This window comes from Schistocerca serialis, chromosome 9 (genome assembly GCF_023864345.2).
Source record: "Schistocerca serialis cubense isolate TAMUIC-IGC-003099 chromosome 9, iqSchSeri2.2, whole genome shotgun sequence".
In the NCBI taxonomy this organism is placed as follows: domain Eukaryota; kingdom Metazoa; phylum Arthropoda; class Insecta; order Orthoptera; family Acrididae; genus Schistocerca; species Schistocerca serialis.
Genome location: NC_064646.1, coordinates 327,090,186 through 327,098,890, shown reverse-complemented (window position 1 = coordinate 327,098,890; position 8,705 = coordinate 327,090,186).

Sequence of the window (8,705 nt, the reverse complement as noted above, 5' to 3'; positions counted from 1 at the left end):
GAGAATGTATCATGTTTCCTCCGCCAGAAATAGCATCACGGAAGAAAAGGGAAAATGAAACTTTTTGGAGAAGTTCTGAAGAAGTACTTACCAATTCTGTAACGAGAGAGCTTTTCCAGTTCGCCATCTGGCAACACAGCCCCGAAACCCACGAATAGAATAAGATGAACACTTTGTTTTTGCACTTCGCCATCGCCAGGAAACCACAGTACCTACTAATTTAGTTATCCCACACATTTCGCTATACGCTTCACAGATTCAGTAAAAGAGTGTCAACGAGAAATAGTGTGGGGCACGAGCAGTGCTAAACTAAAAGCGGCAATCAGTAGGTATTTGTAACGGAACTGGATTGGAAATTGTTTGAGGAGGGGCTGTTTATTGAAGCCGGCCGCTGTGACCGAGCGGTTCTAGGCACTTCAGTCCGGAACCGCGCTGCCTCTACGGTCGCAGGTTCTAATCCTGCTTCGGGCATGGATGTGTGTGATGTCCTTAGGTCAGTTAGGTTTCATTAGTTCTAAGTCTAGGGGACTGATGACCTCAGATGTTAAGTCCCATAGTGCTCAGAGCCATTTGAACCATTTCTTTATTGAAGGAAGGAATAGAAGGAATGGTGGAGGGAAAAAAGGGAAGTGAAAGAAGAAGGTATCAAATGCTGGACAATATCAAAGTAGACAAATATTCAGAAATGAGAAGACTGGCTATGGACAGACAAAAGTGGAAGAGGCTTAACCCACGACAAGACCTACCGTAAGGCAGAATATCATACTACTACTACTAGTAGGTATTTTCTTAGATTTCACAAAAGCACTTAATTGTGTGGGCGTTAGAATTGTTTGGCATAAGCTGGAACATTAAGGGCTTAGGAAAAAATCTCTGCAGTGGTTCACTAAATGGATGGAAGGATGGAAGGTAAGAAGAAGAATGTTGTCCTTCAACGTGAACAAAGGGAGAAGAGGTCTGAATCTGACGGTGGTCATTTAAAAACAGTGAAGCTCAGGTGGTTTCTTGATATACGACAGGTGGTCAACAAGCGATGCAACATCTTACTTTTCTTTCTGAAAGCAGGTTGGCCCACTCAAGATTCCAATACACCACATCATTCCCCACTCTTTTGTTTACAAAACCCTAATTTTAAAAAATGCAGCGACCTTTAGCCACTTTACTGAGAGGGCTGCCGGCTTGGCACCACTCTACTGATCGATGTCCGAGCCAACTTCTTGCTGCATCAGTAACCTACCCATCGTCCATGTATGCTTCCCATGGAGTGAATCCTTCATTGGGCGGAACGGACGGAAGTCGGAAGGTGCGAGATCCGAACTGTAGGGTGAATGAGGAAGAAGAGTCCAATAAAGTTCTGATAGCTGCTCTCTAGTGCACAGATTTGTATGAAACAATGCGTTGTCATGGAGAAGGAGAAGTTTGTTCCCATTTCTGTGGCGACGAGCATGCTGAAGTCGTTTCTTAAATTTCCTGAGGGTATCACAACACACGTCAGAGTTGATCGTTACACCTTGAAGGAGCACATGAAATACTACAACTTCTTCAGAGCACAGGGGATCATCATTATGACTTTACCGGCTGAAGGTTGGGCTTTGAACTTTTTTTTTCGGATGTGAGGTGGTGTGCCGCCACTCTATGGATTGCTGTTTCATTTCCGGTCCGAACTGATGAACTCGTATTGCACCGCCTGCGACGATTTTCGACAAAAAAATTCTCACGATTAGCCTCGTAACGCCCAAGCAATTCTGCACAGATAGTCCTTAGTCGCTCTTTACGCTCTTCTGTTAGGCAGCAAGGAACCCAGGGAGTACACGCCTTTAAGTGTGTCATCCATACCAACAGTGATGTCCAGCTGAACAGCGAGATCTGACTGTGATCGGTTGATAACCTCGAATGAGAGTGTCCGCACGTTCGAACATTGCGGGAATCACTGTGGTGTGCGGCAGGCCGCTAGCTGGAGATCGGACGGGTTTGTGTGAACACGTTGCGATGAAGCAGGAGTTTCGCCCTCACCGTGCTTCTCTTCACTGCAAGTGCCTATGAATATCTGCGATGCTCTGGTTTTTGGTCAAAAGAAACTGAATGACAGCTCTCTGCTTGGTACGCACCTCCGATGCAGACGCCATTTTGAAGGTTACGTGTAGCACCGCCACGTATCGGAACTTCATGAACTTCATAAAACTGATTTACGCGATGTCCCGCTGCAAATTCCGCTTTTTTTCAAGCGAAACTGGATGAGAAAAATATGTGTTACATTACTCTTTGAACAACCCTCGTATTTCAGTGTTCCACAGCTAAACATGACAGATCACTCGAAAAAAATTATATTTGCAGATGTCACAAGTGTTCTGCGAAAGACATGGAACATAATATAAATGATATATTGATTGACTGTGCCGGTTCCTGGTAGAATATTTTATACGTTATGAATGAAACACGCACAACACTGGTGTAATATTCTGTGATATTTATCATTTGTTACACGAACACGTTTTCGGTTGTTACGCCATCATCAGGTACAAAGATAAGTATGTGGCGCAGTGAAATTTTGTTGGGTCAAAGATTTTAAACTAGTGCATCTACAGAGTATCTCTATTTCCAGAGATGCAAAATGTTAATGTTAGAATGTTAATGTTAAAATAAAACATGAGGCACTACTTCAGTGCAACTGCGATGTAAGATTATTTAACTGAGATACAATATGTGATACATTAAGTAATGAAGTATAAACAAAATACAACATCTGTACGTAGAAGAAAATTATTTAACAAACTTTGATGACGTATTCCAAAGATGTGGCTGAATAAAATAATTCTGTCTCTAATAGGTCTTAAATTACAAACAGATAAAATATAATAGCGATATTAAGCAGGTAAGTGAAGCAGCTGTGATTATACAAAGTACACACCGGTTTGTGTTACAAACAATAAATATCGTGGAATACAACGCCATTGTTGTGTAGGCTTTACCCATAATAAATTAAGTAGCTAATAAGGCAGTCAGTAGCTTCAGCAGATGGTTTGTAGAGAATATATTAATGCGTAACTGCAACAAAACGTAGTGCACAAAGTTTCTGAAACTGAAAACTTGTAGAAACGATATTTCATTATCCGAGAAGGTCGAACAGTTATTTTACATACTTAGCAGTGAGGACAGGATGGAGCCTGCCTTGGTTGTGTCACACTGAAGGTCTTGCACAGAAACTGAGTGCTACTGTCTTCACTATAAGAATGATCTCCACCGCCTCTGACATTGAAAATAATCAAAGTAGGCAGGCCTTTGTGTTTCACTCCGTCCTCTCGTGTTTTTACATACGCAGCAACTCCGTGCACTCACAACGGATATTCTCAGGCCAGGGAAGAACGGTCAGACCGATGAGTGGTTTGCGAACTTCTTGTAGGCTGTTTTCACATGCCTCCGTATACTAAATCTGCCATCACTGTACGGGACACCAGGGGACGTTTACGCGTGGGCACGTCTACGCAGGGCGCTTTTCTGAGAACCGTTCCTGCTAGATCGCTGCCGAAGGTTAGTAGTGTGACGTACTAAGGGATCTCAAAAAAATGGTTCAAATGGCTCTGAGCACTACGGGACTCAACTGCTGTGGTCATAAGTCCCCTAGAACTTAGAACTACTTAAACCTAACTAACCTAAGGACATCACACACATCCATGCCCGAGGCAGGATTCGAACCTGCGACCGTAGCGGTCGTGCGGTTCCAGACTGTAGCGCCTTTAACCGCTCGGCCACACCGGCCGGCCAAGGGATCTCACAAACTTCACGACTCCAGTTAAGTGAACGCCTTAGCGTAACATTGACTGAGGTGGCGGAAGTCATGGAATACCCCCTAATATCGCGTCGGACATTGCACGCACTCAAGAAATCGCTGGAAGTACCCTGCAGTAATTATGAGACATAGACGTCCATTATGACGAAAGTGTTACCGGTGGAGGATTTTGTGCACGTACTGACCTACCGATTATGTCCATAAATGTTTGATGGGGCTCGTGTCGGGCCATCTGGGTGGCCGAATCATTGGCTCCAGCTGTCCAGGAAGTTATTCAAAGCATTCGTGAACGACTGTGTCTCCATAAAAATTCCATCGTTGTTTGGGAACGCGACGTCCATGAATGGCTCCAAATGTTTTCCAAGTGGCCGAACACAATCATTTCAAGCCAATGAAGGTTCAGCTGGACTAGGGGACCTAGTCGATACCATCTTAACACAGCCCACTCCATTATGGAACCACTATCAGCTTGCACAGACCCTAGTTGACAACTTGGGTCCACCCCTTTGTGTGGTCTGCACCACTCTCTAACTTTATCATAGGCTCTTACCAGCTGAAATCGGGGTTCATCTGAGCAGGCCAAGGTTTTACAGCTGTCTAGTGTCGAATAAATACAGTAGTAGTAGTATGGTATTCTGCCTTACGGCAGGTCTTGTCATGGGTTAAGCCTCTTCCACTTTTGTCTGTCCATATCCAATCTTTTCATTTCTGAATATTTGCCTCCTTTCATATTGTCCAGCATTTGATATCTTCTTTTTCCTCCTCCCCTTTTTCCCTCCACCATACCTTCTATTCCTTCCTTCAATAAACAGTCCCTCCTCAAACAATGTCCAACCCAGTCAGTTCCGTTTTGTCTTTCTGATGACTTTCAGTATGTTCCTTTCTTCTCCAGCTCTTCTTAATATTTCATCATTCCTTACTTCGTCTTCCAATTTCACATTTTCCATTCTTCTCCATATCCGCATCTGTAGTGCCTCCAGTCTTCTTTCATCTTCCTTCTTCAATGTCCAGGAAATCAGGAATCCAGTCGCACAACTGAGACGATATGCCAGAGGCACGTAATCTGATTGGAAGACTCTTGTAAGGAACAACGTCAAAAGCCATTTGGAAACCTAGATATATGTTATCAACTTGAGATCTCCTGCCGATAGCATTGATGGCTTTGTGTGATAAAACAGCCTGTTATGTTTTACAAAATTGTTATTTTCTGAATCGGTGCTGGTTATGTGCCAATATATTGTTTTCCTTCGAGGCACAGGCTTTACTACAAATCAGTGTTAATGATATGTATCAATAAGTAAGCGTAAACAAGCACTAGTGTGTTAGTCAGAGGTATGGTAAATGACTTGTACCTGAATATGAAAAGTTTAATTCGCGAACATTCGACGACTACCACTACAGAAACTTATCGCAAGACCTCTCTTTACTCGCGAAACAGCTCTGATCATATGTAAAGACAGTCAGACAGCTGATGTTAATGTATGGAATGTAGTCAGTAGGTGTGGTATCTACTGAATTCCTAAAAATACATTTGACTCAGTACACATCAATGTTAATTAACAAAAGTACCATCGTATCCAACAAAAAACAAAATTTGTGATTAGAGTGAGGATTTCTTAGTGGAGAGAACTTAGCATGTTCTCTTGGAAGGGACAACAATCAACAGGTGTAGCACTAAATTAAGATGTGCCCCAGTGGCGTGTACTGCGATCCTCGCTTTTGATTTTGCATAATAACAACCTGACAATATTAACAGTATTCTCAGATTTTTGCACATGATCAAGTTATGTTTAATGTAATACCATTCGAAAAAAGAGGGCGGAAATACCCATCCGGTGCAAAAACTGGCAACTTGTTTTAAAAATTGTGCGTTTCACGAAACGGTAACACGTAGAATGATGTGAGTACTATATTACTCACAATTGGAAGCAGTTAACTCTTATAAATTCTTGGCTGTAACGATTTATGAGACTATGGAATGATAACGTAAGTTGCATTATAGGTAAAGCAGATGTTAAACTTCGTTTCATTGACAGGATACCTGGAGAAAGCAGTCAGCCTACAAAGGAGATTACCCGTAAGACATGTGAACGTTTCATCTGAGAACACTGGCCAAGTAAAATAAAGCTGACAGGGATTATGCTCGAATGTTTACAGGTTTGTTTGATATACTGGACAGCGTCGCGTACATGCTGAACTGGGACTCCTATAGGTGGACGTCAGTTATCCCGCGAGAGGCTACTTCTGAAATTTCAAGATTTGTTACTAAGTGCCCCCTACGTATAACTTCCGTACGAAACACGAGAACAGGATTAGACTAATTACAGGTTTAGCAGAGGCATTTCAGCTATCATTCATCTCAAGTGCGACATGCGAATGGTAATCGTAAACGCACTGCATGACAAAAAGTGAAGCATCGGGAAGACGTGGTCGGATGTGATTGTGACTTCGTGCACGTACACGCCACCGGCGAATAAGTAAATAAGCAGAGTGACAGTTCCCTGTGACAGCTAGAAAGTACGCCAGGGGCCTCACGGTTGCCCACGTTTAGTGTCGTTCTTGGCATGCAGGGCTGGTGGGCTTGAGCAGCATCGGATGTAGAATGATTACCGTGAAGGACACCGAGATGACACGTACTCTGGTGAGACAGCGTTATCAGCACGTCGCAGAATTTGAAAGAGGCCCCATTTGGCTAGCTGGTCGGTTCGTGCAGTGTCCAGATTTGTGGCGCATTTGAACGTGACAGTGGCGCGGGGAATGTGAGGCATGCATTCTCGTCGTGAAGTTTCTGCTCGACCACCACAAGGAAGAGCCAATGTATTGTGCAGCAAAAAATGGTTCAAATGGCTCTGAGCACTATGGGACTCAACATCTTAGGTCATAAGTCCCCTAGAACTTAGAACTACTTAAACCTAACTAACCTAAGGACATCACACACACCCATGCCCGAGGCAGGATTCGAACCTGCGACCGTAGCAGTCCCGCGGTTCCGGACTGCAGCGCCAGAACCGCTAGACCACCGCGGCTGGCCTATTGTGCAGCAATTAACCCTTTAACATCCGAGCCACTAATGAAATCTTTGCCACATTCCGTGTCATCCTGCTCCATTGGTCAGGGACTGGCAGCATCCGAACTAGTGAATTACCATGGCCAGCACAGGGTGCCATTAACACAACAATACAAACGGCCGCGTTGGGAGTGGTGCAGTGTCTGGGAAGCATGAGCTACTGGTGAATGTCGAAGCATTGTGTTCAGTGATAAGCCGCGGTTCTGCTTTAACACGGATGACGGTCGTCGGCGAGTGGCCGTAGTAGGATACAAGATGACTCAGATAAAATTTCTAGTTTGTGTGACGAAAGGCAGCTAGGTCTAAATATAGAAAACTGTGAGTTAATACGGATGAATGGGGAAGACAAACGCGTATTGTCCGGATACTGCATTAGTAGTGTCATGCTTGACACAATTACGTCGTTTAAATACACAGCCTGTGCGACGTAAAAATTGTTTAAAATTTATTAATTTATTTTTATAGTGTTTTCAACGCTGATTTCGGAAAAAACAGAGAAAAAATTCCATAACGTACAGTTATTTCACAAACTGCTTGTCTACTTTTAGCTTTTTTCTGTATTTCAGCACTCTGGTGAGTTTGAATTTTGATTTGTACGATCTCCATAAACTGTTATTTAGCCGTTTTTATACTAGATATACGTAAAATAAAGAGTAATTAGGAGAAATCAGCAGTATTTTCATGTCAGTGTCTGTCTGTCGCTCTGCCCCTTCCCCCGCCATCACCAAGCAGTGAGCTTCTGCTATTGTCCTTCAGTTCACAGTACCTCTTCACTCTGTGCTTTTCACATGTTGTTGTTACTAAAATAGTGACTGTTTTCTTGTGTTTCGAAGTTGTTTTATAGACGATGGCCAATGGCTAACAGACGATGTAAAAACTCGCCAGACTGCTTCTGCTACATTTGTGGTAACTATACTGTTAAAAAGCAACAAAGAAACATTTCGCATTTTGTTGAAAAAGTATATTTCGCCTATTTTGGTATAAAGTTAGGCGATCAAGATAAGCCTAGGACCCCACACATCGTTTGTTCAGTGTGTGTGAAGAACTGAGGCAATGGCTTCAAAGTAAAAATCAGTCCCTACATTTTGGAATACCAATGGTTTGGAGAGAGCCAAAAAATCATAGTGATGACTGCTATTTTTGTTCTTGCAACGTACTAGGTTTCAATTTGATAAACATAAAGGTTATTTCTTACGGGTGTTTTGCAGTGATGTTCCTGGACTTATGACACGTTGCAAAATAGAATATGCTCCTCACATTTTGACTACTTCCCTGCATACCTTGGTGATATAAGTGAAGAGCAGGGCGAAATATTCCACAAAGACATCAAAGAAATGGAAAGCAGATATCAAGGAAGATGGAATGTCAATATGATAGCGGACTACTGCTGGATGATAAAAAGAGATGATCCTCAGCGAGTCCACAGCCGCAAAAGCAATAAAAGAAGCTTCGACGGAAAGCGAAAGCGTTATTATGAGGACTTATGAGCTTGAAGAAAAATGGAAGTGTACTGGAAATGTAGTTTAGAACACGATTTATAAATAAAATAAAATTCTATTGCTTTGGAAAAAATGTGATAAATTGCTTAAATTTTGTTATTATAGTCAAAAATACCCCTTTTTTGTAAGAAAACCTGACGTGATAGAAAAAATAGGTTGTATTTTTGAAATAAGCGCTGAAAAGTACATAAGTTAGTTATCAAATTTCAAACAACTTTCAAAAAATATTTTTTTCAGACCTGCGATGTATGGGCGTAACGCTGCGAAGCGATATGAAATGCAACGAGCAAATGAGGCTAGTGGTAGGAAAGGTTTATCGGGTGAATTCTAGGAAAGTGTGATTCATCTGTAA